Genomic DNA, 13,751 nt, shown 5'->3' with positions numbered 1-13,751 from the left:
TTAAATTAATGCATTTATACTCTGTTTAATTGCTTTCTTTTCTATTATGGGCATATTGTATATCATACTTTTTTACAATTATTTATTAAAATTGACATTGGGATGGGTTTTTTTTTTTTTTTGCAAATTTGTTTTACTATCATTGGCATGGTCAGTATTCAATGCTCTCTACTTAGTAAGTAATGTAGTATTTAGAAGTAGGTTTGTTTCTCTCCTGATGCAAAATCGACCTCATTTCTCCAACTAGTAAAGTTATCCTTAAGTTGTTAACAAACTGAGTTTGTTTCTTGATCCTCTGTATTTATTACTTTAGATACACAGGCAACGAGGAATATATTCTAAGTATTGAGACACTAGTTTTTAAATGCGTTTTAAATTCCCAAGAAGCAGCATGAACACTCTGGAAGCAGACATTTCCTAGGCCTTATAGTGATCATAGTTTAATAAACTTATAAGGAAGAACAAGAAAAGTTAAAATTCTGAAGGATAAACAAACAGAATAAATAATGACAATATTTATGCTTGGTTCATACATGCCAGTTTTTTATCGTCTATGTAGAACACACTTGCCACATAAAAAGCTTTCACAAATAAGTGAGAAAAAGGTTTGCCACTTAATGAAGCAGTAAATGAGGGCAAATAAACAAAGAAGTCAGAATACAGTGATAAAATAATGACAAACTTTATTCATTCTTAAAGTCAAGCAAATATAAATTCACTGAACAGAGTGACAGGTGGCTAGTGAAACCGGCTAGTAACAATACACAAAGGGAGTGAAGACATAAGTACATGTGCACCTTTTAGAAGGCAGCTTGGTGCTGGATGCATAAACACAGATATCCAGTCTACTCATTTCACCTCTAAAAATTTATCCTGAGAAAATAATAAATGTAAAAAGAGTAAAATCAAAGAAACAGACAGTTGAAAGCCAATGTGTCCATCCGAAGGTTGAATTATTATGAGTGTGTCCATTTACAGTAGAATGCTCTTGCAATATCTAAGCAACTGATTTTCAGGATAATTTTTAAGAACATTACATTAGGTACTTTATAATCCTATTAAGAAAATCAAACATCAGCAGGGTGGGAGCTGATCAAAACTAGAATTCCATTCCTTAACAGTCCTTATTTGTTTATTCTTTCTATTGAACTCAAGTTCCCCCCCCCCCCTTGCATCTATTTTTAGTTTGTCATGTCATTTATAATTTTAAATACAAATATTAGTCATTTAATAAAAGGGTGCCGTATTTGTTTTCTGGATAAAGCATGTTCCAACTACTAGGTAAATCTTCATATGAGAGCCCCAAACCTCAGAACCTCACTGGAGAGATTTCATTTCAAATTGAAAGTATCGAAATCCTGGTTCCAGTATTCTAAAGTTGTCCCATTACTCATTGGCAGAAAGAGACCAAATGCACATAGAAACTGGGTTCCTCGTCTTACTTCTAACCAGCAAGTATGGTTTCTTCGAGCATTCCTTATGCCTTGGATAAAACGTCCTATCTGTTTTATTTTAGAGGCTCTAATTATCTATTTCAAGTTCTGAGAGTGACTGTGACTCTCTGAAGACTTCAGTGTGGTCAGTCCTGACCAAGACTTCAAAGGTCCATGAGTTAGGCCAGTGCTGTTTAGATTTTGGTCTAACTACAAACATACCATAATGTGCAGAGCTGATAAGAGATGTGATCAATAGCCAGATAACGCCTTACAGCTGGCGCTGTAGAAAGGGGAGATGGGGCAAAAATGACCAAATGTTCCCAGCGTTTGTTTATAGCCTATTGATCAATGGCGAAAGCAAAGTCAGTATATTCTAAACAGCATGACTGCTCAAACCAGGGTTCCCTACAGCATTATTCTCAAATAAAAAAAACAGACTGGGCAGAGGATTTTAGTGTGTGTGTGTGTGTGTGTGTGTGTGTGTGTGTATGTGTGTGTGTGAGCTTGCGCTTGATTTCAATTTAATAGGTGTTTTCAATAATATATTTTGCCATTTACCTTAGTATCATTTTAAAGAATATGTTCTTTACTTCCTAACTCAAGAGAAATGAAAAGGCATTCAATTATATCTCAGGATGAGTGTTTTAAAATTAATTCACTTAGTATCTCAAAGAATCAGAGTCACCTGAAAAAATGTGGTGATTTTGTGTGCATGTCAGAAGACAACTTTGAAGAGTCTGTTTTCTACTACCAAATGGTTTCTGAGAAATCAGGCTTAGGGTTGGGAGGGAGGGCAAGTACCTTCATCTACTGAATCACCTTGCTAGCTACTCAAACCTATTTTACACAAACAAACAAATAAAACCACTAAAGCTCTAGATATAATTCTAATATGCAGCCCAACTGTTCTTTGTCATGTGACTCTTAAGTAATCTACATTCCTTTAAAAATAAATCCTATCAGCCCATAGTTCATGATCATACAGTTTAACACTGGGAATTTAAATGAGGTTTAGGTATATTTGTGTGAAGGAGTAATTGCTGGGCTGCACTGATCTTATCTTCGTGCCAGTTCCATCTTAAACTTTACACCAATAGTATCCCCAGGAATAAATGCAATACCATCATGGTAATCATGTTCCCCATTTTGGGGAGGCAGGAAATAAGGATGAAAAGTAAGTTCCAGCCAGAAAATGGTAGGTACAGTCTATCTCAACATCTCAATAGTTTGTGCTCTTTACCATTAAGAAAATTTGTAGAACCATTAAGAAAATATTCTTATACTTCGAATCTACATGTTGAGGTATGCATCCTTAAAATCCTATATTCTAAAAAGTTATAAGTGCAACACAGGTAATGCAGAGACTGCTTTTAGGTGAAAAACTTTTTATTTTTATTTTTTACCATTTATCCTTATCTTCTGGCCTCTGGCATCAAGGGAAAGACTCAGTTATCATCCACAACCTGTCCTCAGATTAGATCCCTGAAGTATCTCATAGAATTTACATTCATTGTGGTAAGAAAGCTAGATTTCAAAAAGCAAAAATCACCTTTAACTGGTGCTAGATACAAACTCCTGGAAGACCTCCACTGGAGGCTGAATTTTGAAATTTCGTCTTGTCTCTCTGATTTTAAACTTCATCAGTTACCAAAACAAACATACACAGATTGGTCAGCTTTAAAACAAACTTTATCTGACACCGTGTTGTTTGACAATCAGTCCCTGGTGTCACCTGATATGTAGAAGTCAGCTACAGTGATTAAGTTTCAGCTTCACAGAGTAATGAACTCTAACAACAGTAAAACAAATAGTCTAAAAGAAATCAAAGAAAGGACATAAACCATGGAAGAAGAGAGGGGAACACTTGAAAGGAAGGCCAAAAAAAAAAAAAGTTTAATAACAATCCCCTTTCTAAGTATATTAAATAGGAAACAAGCCAAATGTTTATTTTTAGATCTGTTTACCCAGAAGCAAATGCTTGCACTTATAGCATAAACTGTAAGCTACAGTTAGACATACAAAAAATACAACCATCATCAAAATAATTAAATGTGAATAAAGTGTCAATCTGGTTAGGTAGGAAACCATGAAGTAGTGTGTGTGTGTGCGTGTGTGTGTGTGTGTGTGTGTGTGTGTGTGTGTGTGTGTGTGTTTATAGATCTGTAAGTCCCCTTACTTCATTGAAGCCCAATCTGGGTGTTTGTTTTGCATAAGAAACATTCCTGTCTTTCATCTTTTGCTCCGTGGGTGGGAGTTAGGGAGGGGTAAGCCTTGCCCTTCTTGTTCTTGTAGAGAAGCCTGTGATTAAATGAGAGAAAACCAAAGATGCTCATTAGAAGTCCTAGTGATTCCTACCACACTTTGAGGAAGAGTTCAGACTCTTTACCCAGAGGCTGAGCAGAGCTCATCCCCTCCTGGAGAAATGGAGATAGCACACCTTCTCCACACTCAAAAGAGCTGACTGAAGTTTCATTCCATTGCCTAGGAAGCCAAACTTAGTGGAACTTTAAATGTGCCTGGGATCAGTGTCTTCATGCAAGATCTTCCCCTGCTGTGGATTCTTGATGCTGCAGAAGCAGGTAGACCCAGCTGTGCTTGGAAGGTAGTGTGGCCGTTCTTTCTGAATAAAGGATGAGTGATTGTAAGAACTTTTTCACCTTCTTAATTGAATTGCTCCTTTAAATTCTTGCTCAATTTGATGTCGTTTAAATTCCAGGCAACACCAATTTACATTTACCCATTTGGAAATTTCATCCAGTTATTTGTTCATATCAGACTCATCTGAGACCTGTCTGTAAACAATATTCAAATTCACTGTCATGCCACAAGAATTAGTGTGCGTGATTGTGTATACATGTATTGGGGGAGGCAGGAGATAGAGAAAAGGTAAATTAGAAAAGTCGTGTTAGAAATGAACAAAGAGTGACTCTTTGTAGCAATCAAACTGGGTTTTCCATTTGTTCTGCTCTTTCGTCTCTACGCTGGTTTTGACCTCATCCTGACAATTAGGAAGTGTTGGTGTGCAACTGTGTGGCTCAAGGAAGGGGTATATATATATTTTTTTTTCTCAGAAGACTTTGGAAGATTAAGACCTCTCAGTGTTGCTGATCCATCTGCTTCTTCAGGGCCCATATTTTGGAGGGAGTGCCATGTGATTTCATATCGGGCTGTTCATAACCCGAGTTCTTAAGCTGTGTATGAAACAGATTTCAGGGGATCCAGCCCTGATTAAAACAGTTAGCCTGCTCACATCCCCCTATTTACTGTGGATTACTGGGAGGGAAGTAGGGGTTAAATCCGCAAGTCTTCCAGCTTCCCTAGAGGTTAACCTGGCAGCCAGCTTGGCACCCACAGGAGAGCTGACAGGTAGCAGGATTTGTCTAAGCAGGCTGCCTGAGAGCCAACAAGGCAAACTGAAGCTCTGGATTAGTTCTGGATTATGTTGTCAGGGTGAAGGCTGATGGACAAACTGCAGAGGAATAAAACGCAAGCTGTTTGGGGAGAGAGGCAGCGTGCATAGCTTCCATTTTTCAAGAAATGACAAGAAAAATCATTAATAATTTGTAAATCCGTGTCCATTAACTTTTCTCTTTGTTTCCCAAGACAGCCTTTTTAACAGGAGTCTGCCACTGTCCTATATCTCTTCTGCCTAGTGACAGATGGCAAGATAGATATGAAATTGGATTCATAAAATAATACCTCCGTCTCTATGAAAGACACTTTGTTCTCCTAATACCACGCTGTCCCCAACTCCACCCTCAGGATGAGAGGCAACTTTGACTTTGACGCTGAGATAGCCAAGCACACATGTTCTCTCTCTTCCCTCTGTGATAAATTTTTATCATGATGGCATCACTTAGTAAAACAGCCAGAATAAAATAAATATCACGATGCTATTAATACACTTATTGTGGTGATGAAGTGTGGTACAGGGCATCTTTCCCACCCCCTTCTTTTTCTTCATGAAAGAACTTGTGAATTAGTGTCTGGAGTTACCTGAGATAGTTAATAGTTATGAATATTCAACAGGCCTAATAGAAACAAATGTGCTCTCTGTATAGATGTATAGATGTGTGTGTGTGTGTGTGTGTGTGTGTGTGTGTGTGTGTGTGTATGTGTGTGTGTGGGTGTGTGGGTGGGTGTGGGTGTGGGTGTGTTTCTAAAACAAGACTCAAAAACTTTCCTCAAGAATTGTGAAGTATTTTTGGTGACAAAAATTCAATGTCCTAGCAGGTCTACCATTGTAGAGCCCCTTCAGGGGTATTTTTCTCTCTCTCTTCCACAGAATAGTGTACATTAGCATTTCCTAAAGTAAAAGTTAACTGTTCTCAGACAATAGTTCTCTGCTGAAGTGAAACTAGGAAATACTTCCTAAATTCTTCCAAAGGATCAAAACTACAAGGTTCTGGGCATCTTGGGTTTGATCTGAACTATCATTACCACTTTATAAGACTTAAAATCAACAGAGCTTTGAAGATAATGAGACTAGCTCTCAAACACTTATCAAAAATACATGGGATGTTTATTTATCTTCTTTTCAATGATTTCAAAACACATTTTTCTAAGTAAAGTGGCTATCTTCTTCACGGGAAACAGTATAGAGTGAGGGCCTAGCTCTTCAGCCTGGCCCTGCAGCACATATAAAGAGAGGACATTCATAATATAAAGAAAGGGTCGTAATTGTCTTGGGCAGAGCTTCATCTGGGCTGCCACCACCCACAGCAAATATTCCATACTTCGCAAGTGAATCAGAAGAAGAAAATTAATGCCAAAATCTATTGAGTTCACTTTGAGTCCAAAACAAAGTAAATCTTAGAAATCTTATTTCTCACGATATTGCTTTCCTGGATAATGTTAATATGTGAAGCACACTAGAAGAAAAGCTAGGGAAGTACATGGACTAAAACTGCTTTTGAGGAATTATGGCACACAAGAAGGCTTCGGGCCTGAAGATATGCAACTGTTTTCCTTTGTCAATTAATCTAGTGTGTTTGTAAACAAATGCTTGGGTCTGTGCTTACTCGTAAACAAATTCAGCATTGATCATCATTACACGATGCATTATTTAAACACAAGTCAGTGACAGCAGTCACGTCACCTTTAAGGATGTCCATGGTCCACCTGAGCATCTAGACTCACAGCCTGTCCTTACCTATTAATGATCATTAAAAAACAACTCTGGCTTCTTTGTTTCTAATAAGACCTCACGTTGATTTTATGTGTGTAGTACTGACTACAGCCCCAGAGAAATGTCAGAGCTTTATCTTCCCCTGACACGAAAGCATTCCCCTTCCCTGGAAATCAGCACTTCCTGTCTGTTTCTGTGCTGTATTACATAGAGAAATTATTTCTTTCTTTGACATTGAGGAAGCTTTGATTTGCCTTGGATTGCACCTTGCTTCCTTAGGATCGAAAGCCTCGGCTTTATTGAATACCTTTAAACTTTAGTCAGGAGCCACATATTCTAACACACCTGAATCAGCAAAATTGTGCATATCATTGTTTACATTATGATTCATAGCAGTAGCAAAATTACATTTATGAAGTAGCAGTGAAAATAATCTTTGGATTGGTGGTCACAGCAACATCAGGAACCATATTAAAGGGCTGCAATATATTAGTAGGGTAAGAACCACTGCTCTAAATGGAAACATTTCAGGTTATATCTTCATTTTTCTTACAAATCACAGCCAAGGTGCAAGGGGGGGCTCATCCTCTCAAAGAAGAAGGGGAGGAAAAGAGGAATGGGGGAAGGGAATCTGAGAGGTAGGGACTGGGAGCAGGGAACAGCATTTGGGATGTAAATAAATAAATAAATAAGTCACAGAACAAGCTAGCCACAAATTTAGTTGTGAAAGTACAGACACTGAGTTTTTGTTTGCTTGCTCGTTTCTAAAAATATGCAAGCACTTTAAAAAAGCAGTTAAAATATATTTCATTTTAAGTCATAAAATAACAATGAGAGTAACTAACCCTGTGTATAACTTCTAAGAAAACCATGTTGAAATAGGAGCAAAGCTTATGGAAAACCTCAAAGGATGTTTGTAGAATAAGAGAACTTTATTTAACTGCCATTCATTTTATGTACACAGAAGAAGCAGTGGAAAAACAAACACGTGGGCTATGGTTTGGAGTTGTATTAAAAACTCCAAATGTTTACAGTTTTAAATATGCTAAAAAAAAGATTGGCAGAGGAAGGAGACACTTCAAGAGATATTATATGTGGCAGTTTCTGAATCACTCAATGAAGCCCCCCTGCAGGGAAGAATTCAAAGCAAGTTGTTCTCCTTTTCCATTTCCTCAAACCTAAGGGAACTGCCAACTATTCTAGGCCAAGGGCTACCTGCCTCTTCCATGCCTATACTAATTGGTATGACATAGGCTTGGATAAATCCTCAGTGTTGAATAAAGGAAAAACGGGAGGGTGAAAGAGGAATTAAAGAATCCCGGGACTTCTTTAACTAACTGGCTTATTAGTGACTCCAACCGCTCTGTCACAGTCCTGTCACCAGCTCTCCTTTGTGAGTGACCTCACCCCTACAGAAAGGAACAGAGACCCTTTCTGACCTGCAAGGGTCTAGTCTGAGGTGTGGATCTTGGCTTGATCAGCTGTCAAGCATAATGATGCTTGACATGGTGACAGGCTACAAACATCAAGAGTCCCTTTTTGACTAAGAATCCCTGGAAATCTTTCCACCCTCTCACAGAATTGAGGAAAGACAATAGAAGATTGAGACACGTAGTCTTGTTTCCAGAAACTGGCTCTTCCAAAGCCAGCAAAAAATCCAAAAGGTGATGAAGGAGGCAGAACCAGGGTGTAAGAACACTGGTTAATTATTGATGCCCTTGGCCTACATATCATAGTCAAGGTTGAGAGAATAAATTATCTTACCAACAGCAAGAGATCAAAGAGTTTTTTTTTAAAAAAATGGGGAATACAAAATAAAGATTCACAAAGGAGAGCAAGGACAAAGAGTGAGCATTAAAACCCAAACAGAATTGGAACAAAAACATTGTACAAAACTGAAAAAAAATGGGTCTTAGGCTAAGTATAGGAACGGAAACTCAAAACCCATAGAGCCCATTTGGGCAGAAGACAACAGGGGGATTGCTTTTATCACAGACCTTTCTTCTTCATGTTACAACCTATCCAAATATCATTATCACTTACCCAATAAATTCTGCTAAACTGAACAATATTAATAGTACACAAGGACAAGCTCAGTCAGGAGAAACACAGGTTCTGTCCTTTGCTTTGGCACGCACTAGTAATCTTGTGCTTCGTACAAAACTAGAACTTTGTACCAGAACCAATTAGGACTCTGTGCTTCTCCACTCATTTTTTATACTATGAGTACTAACCATCTACGAACACAATTGCACACACTATCAGAAAAATTACAACGGATTTTACCTATTCATCTGTTTCTGGCTTGCTAAAAAGCAAGCCTAACTCAGTCGTCTATCTACAAAAACATCTGAGGTCCAACCTGCCAGATGTGACAGAGTCAGTGGATTTGACTAATGGGATCTCTGAAAAATAGCATTCTTCTGTTATTTTTTCTTTTCCTTATGCATCTCTATACATGGAAAACAATGATGGTTCAGTGTACTGTGCACTTACAGAGATAAAATGGCAAACACATTTAGACTCTCCAAAGAGACTTTGTTATTTATGAATTAAAAACATCTGAGAACAAGGAAAGGAAATGACTAATAGTGCTGAAAGAACAGAAAGCAAGAAGTCAGCGAAAGGGCTGTCACTGTGGCTGCCATCCATGATGGTGCAGAACCCTGGTGGTAGAGCTTTTAAAGCATGTTTTTAGTATATATTGAGTTATGAATGTAAGCACTCCAAAAAAATGGTCAGCATGAAATGTCATAAAGGTTATCAATTATAAAAGTAACACATACTATTGTGTGCATGTTCAGATGATAAAACTCGGTCATTAGAAAAACTGTCGATTTCCTGGGGCCATTCACCTTAGCAAATGTGCTATGAAGGAAACTGCATCCTTCTCCATCCCCATCTCCAGTGCAAGAACCATGCCCAGGACAGTCAGAGCCCATGCAGTTCCAGGTGGATATGGCTTCCTTTGTACCAAGCCATATTCCCTATGAAGTTATGATATCATTTTAAGTTAAAGCAATTAAACTTGAAGAAGGTCAGTGCAGAATATGTAGTTTAAAACTCCAACTGGGTGGTTTTTATTTGTATTGCGCAGATGGCTAAGGATGTGGAACCCCTTTAAATGTTTCCCAACTTTTTGTTTTTCACCTTTTAAGAGTTCTGCTTAGCTCTATACTCCACCTTTTACTTAAGTTGTTTACTTTCTTGATGTTTAGTTTTATAAGTCCTTGTGTACAAACCTGTTGTCAGAAAAACAGCTGGGAAAGAATTCTTCCCACTCTGTGGGCTACATCTTCACTGGAATAATGATGTCCTTGGCTATACAGAAGCTTTTTAGTTTCACGTGTTCTCATTTATTAGTTGGTCTTAGTACCTGTGCTACAAGGGCCTTGTTCAAAAAGTCCTTCTCTGTGCAGGTGAGTTCAGGTCTTCTGCTGAAATCAATAATCCATTCAGATAACTATCCAGTTTTACCAGTGCCATTCGATGAAGATGCAGCCCACAATTAGATTCCTCTAATGTGTCTTCTTGACTTTTTTGTCAAAAATTGGATGGCTGTAGGAGTGTGGACTTGTATGTGAGTCAATAAAAGAGTAGTGTTATTCAGTATGAGTACAAATTTGTACAGCCTCTATGCAAATCGGTAAGATGGTGCCTTTAAGAGATAGAAATAGATGGTTCATGTGATCCAGCTATGCCACTCTGGGGCATCTACACAAAGGACTCTATATCTCACCTTTGTTCACTGCTGCTCTATGCCAAGTAGGAAATGGAAGCAGCCTCTATGTTCATCCGCTGATGAGTGAACACTAAAACATATGGTACATTTACACGATGGAATATTACTCGGGTTTAAGTAAAATGAAGTCTCAATGTAGATGGATGGAAGTGTAGTCATTCTGAGTGGGGTAACTAAGACCAGAAGGACAGATGCTCATGCTTATTTCATTTGTGGAGATTAGCTTTGATTCTTCAGATATGTCTGTTTCATCTGGAATATCATACAAGTTGGAAAATTAATAAGAGGTCATGGGATGGGGATGCTTTCAAAGGAAGGTAGATTAACATAGTAGTATAAAAAGTTGAAAGAGAAATAATAGAACAGGAACTATTAAACTGGAGTTGAGGGTGGGAGGGTAGAGTAGTAGACGCTCTACCCGTACTTGTTGAACTATGGACTATTAATGGATTCTGAAAGAGGGACAGACATGGCCTTCAGTTATGTAATCACTGGTGAGCCTACCATACTCCAGTGAAATAGTTCCAAACCCACGGGCACCCAAACATTCCTGGTTACACACAGCATAGGGTTATAACTCACTGAGGTATTTGAATAAACATGTTCAAAATAAAAGTGGCCATCAGTAAGCAAAGTCTGTGTATGTGTTAACTGTAGGTTAACTCACTAATTATTATCAGCCAGCTCTTAAACTAGTTATTATGGGGGTCATTGTGGGAAAAGCACACAATAAAAGATATTATGAAAGAAGTCCCAAGTAGTAATATTCTAAGAAATGTGCTTGCTTTCTAAGAGCCTTCAAATGCAACAGGAGGGGATTCCTGTACTCTGGAGATTAGTGGTAACTTCAGGGTTGAATTTGTGAAGTCTTGAGTTATAATCTTCCAAAACCCTCTTATGAGCATAGTTTCTATTCTCCCTATGTGTTTGGGCCAGCCTGGGCTATTCACCCACATACCAACACCTATAAAGCATTAATTGACTTAGAAGCTGGAGAACAGACCTTTTCCACTCCTTTCCATGTAAATGTGCTCTGTACATATGTGATTTAGGGAGAGTAAAGATTCCCCCAAGACTTCTTTCTTTTTCTTTCACAGTTATAATTTTCATACAGTTCATTAAAGGCGCTTATTTATTTTATATTTCGTGAGCTTAATGGGTTTATTCCAGACTCCGTGGGTAAAGAAGAATTTATGTGCTTTACAGTTAGCTATAAGGAAAAAAAAAGTTAACACCACTGGGTTCACAGTAATAAATTGGCAAAAAAAAAAAAATCTTTTTTAATTCTTAAGAAATTATAACCAAAATTAACAATTAACAATTAAATATCCAGCCAATTTAGTGGTTGCACATGCAATCCCAGCACTGAAGAGGTAAGACCAAGGGGTTGTGATTGGGAGCCCAAACTAAGATATGCGGTAACAATTTGTCTGGAAAAAAATAAAAGCAAAGATTATTATGAGACAAAAAACATAATTGGAATGTATTTAGATGTTTCAAATTTTTACATGTAATAGAAAAATGCCTGACACTTGCAAGCAATTATACAATGTTTTTAAATGACAATGGGGAGTTATAATAAAAATGCTTTAAATGCTTCCAGACAATTTGTTTTACTAGCCAATTAGCACATTCCCTTGACAAGTAGAAGCTGGACATATGGAACGTGCCTTCGAATGTGTTTCCCCTTTGCAAGGTTCTGAGCAGCATGAGCCACTGAGATACCTAAGGAAGGGTCCTTGCAACCTGCTGGGCCCTTCCCTGCTCGTCATCCAAACACCGTCCAAGTGGCAGCTCCAAAAGGCCCCAGCTGAAGAGGGCGTGGGGTTAATTCTGTCTTTACTGAGTTGACACGAGGCATGTTGCAGCCTCCAGTGCAAAATGTTACTGGTAATCTTTTAATCCCAAATTAGGTCAATATTTTATCAAGTTAATCTAGCATGAAGATTAATTGCATTAGTTACACATACATGCGCGCACACAAGTTATTTGTTCTAGAAATACTTTTAATCACAGAGCAAACCCTTGGTTATGATGGCAATTTTTCACTCTGTCCAAAAAAAAAATATAGCACACGTCTTTAAAAGTTCATCCTTTATCAATAAGTATCTGTCTTTATAAAAGAGACATTGATTTTTTTTCATTGATGTGTATCCAAGACTTACACAAGGCAAAGGATGAGGGGCTTGTAATTACTGTAACAATCACCATCAAAAAGCTATTTGTAAAGAAATTGCTTTTGATTGAAATGCTTTTAATAAACTAGCTCAGCTTTGGTCCTCTATTTCAATTTATTTCTCTTTATTCTCTTAAAATGTGTGGTTAGTCCCATTAGAAAGTTGGTAATTTTTTGTTTGTTTGTTTAATCTGTTGTATCGCCAAGCATGATCACTTTTGAAAACTGAGATCAGACTTCCCTCCTTGCCTACTGGCTTCTGGCAGGACTGCAAGTAGGGAAGGGCTCAGTTTTCCCTAAGGGCCTGACCACTGAAAGTTTGACCATGCTTCAGTGAGTGTATGGGCGGCACACAATGGACTTGATATTAGTTTTTCTCTTTCTTCTTTTCTCTGGAAGACGGTCATAAGGGTTGGGGGTGGGGGGAAGGTGGACCTGACAAATTTGGAAAGTGCCTGTGACTGGAGTGCATTATGTGAAATCCCCAAATAACCAATAAAAATATTATGTTGGACTAAATAAAAACAGAAAAGAAAAACAGAAAAACCAAAGTAGGACTGAGGATGAGACTATATATTGATACAAAAGGTAGATCTACTAGCAGAAGACAAGATAGACAAATGTCCTCCTTTCTCTCAAAGTCTACTTGGTCATTGAAAACTTCCGGACACCATTCCAGGTAATTTTAGAGTCCCACCCCAGGCACGACTGTGATGGCTTTACAGACCTCTGTCCACTCCCATTATTCTGGTAGCTTTATACTCCCACCCCACCCCCACTCTCTCTTGCAAGGCAGAGTTCACACCCTGTTTCATCATTCAATGGCATCTGCCAAGGGTCATGCCAGTTATCAGGATTTCACGGACAATGTTTGAGAATAGTACATGTCAGAAATTTAGCTTTTGTCTTCAAATATTGGTTTATTGGCATTCATCATTGGTGAAAATGATAAGTCAAAGGATCCGGGAAGTTTTTCATACGACTAGTCTTTTGAATTAATTAACAGATTAAAATCAAATCTCTCCTGTGAAGAATAGACTCGCATCAGCACTCTCAGGCAGCATGGTTGAACGCATTGGGAGGTAAAGTTCATAGTCCTGAATGTCAGCCTCACGGTTATTATGAGGCTGTGACAAGCTGTGCTGCAGAGATGTGCCCAAGGGTTCTCTAATCTCCACTTAGAACAGTACAGCATTCTCCCACAAATATTATGAAAAACCTACTTCAGCTTGCTAAAGGTCACCCAAGGGCATGGTGCACCTAAAAAAA

This window comes from Mastomys coucha, unplaced genomic scaffold, assembly GCF_008632895.1.
Source record: "Mastomys coucha isolate ucsf_1 unplaced genomic scaffold, UCSF_Mcou_1 pScaffold16, whole genome shotgun sequence".
NCBI classification, from domain to species: Eukaryota; Metazoa; Chordata; class Mammalia; order Rodentia; family Muridae; genus Mastomys; species Mastomys coucha.
This window is presented reverse-complemented; position numbering follows the sequence as displayed.